Consider the following 807-nt stretch of genomic DNA (forward strand, 5'->3'; position numbering starts at 1 on the left):
ATGGAGCGGCGTACTAGCTGTGAGCGCCAGAAACGCCGTGATCGGTGAGACTCCACCCAGTCGATCAAAGGGTTGATGATTGAGGGCCGACTGAACCATCGGCACGGTCCCAGCCCACTCGTTCTCCCGCAACATCAGCTCGCTCGAAAGGGCCCGAATCATGCGGAGAAATTGTCGGTTCACGACCTCCACTGTCCCATTCGCCCAAGGGCAGTGAGGCGTGACAAAGTGGTGATGGGCGCCGAGAGTTCGGCGCAGTTCTTCCATCAATTGATTCTTGAAATGTGACCCGCAGTCACTGACCCAGGTTGCCACCACGCTAAACAGCCCTAACCAATCCATCAGGGCCGTCGCAGTCGCCCGGGCTGTCGCTTCCAGGCCCGGGTTTAGGCGGACGTACCCGCTCATGTTGTCCTTGACGACCAGCAGGTACCGCCATCCGCTCACTTCGCCTGGCAATTAGAGCCAGTCGAAATGGATGAGTTCGTTGGGTCAATCGGCGTGCAAAGCCTGCCCCATGGACGGGGTTCCACAACCTGACTAGCGCTGTCTTCGATAAAGCAAAAGCAAAAGTACATTAGATCAGAGCTAGAGCTACCGGCTACTGACTACCAACCGCTTCACTTCGCCTGGTCGGCTTGAACAAACACTTCGGACCCTACCTACAGTATCGTACTGTACCTGGCGGATGTCCGAACCACCGCGAGGGCAACGTACTTCTCGTGGGCAACGATCCTGCGGGAGCACCCTGTCGCATTGGTCTCTTGAAGGCGCAATGCCGTCTTGGGACCTCACCGACCACGGCGA

Source organism: Aphanomyces invadans (assembly GCF_000520115.1).
Source record: "Aphanomyces invadans strain NJM9701 unplaced genomic scaffold supercont1.51, whole genome shotgun sequence".
Lineage (NCBI taxonomy): Eukaryota > Oomycota > Saprolegniomycetes > Saprolegniales > Verrucalvaceae > Aphanomyces > Aphanomyces invadans.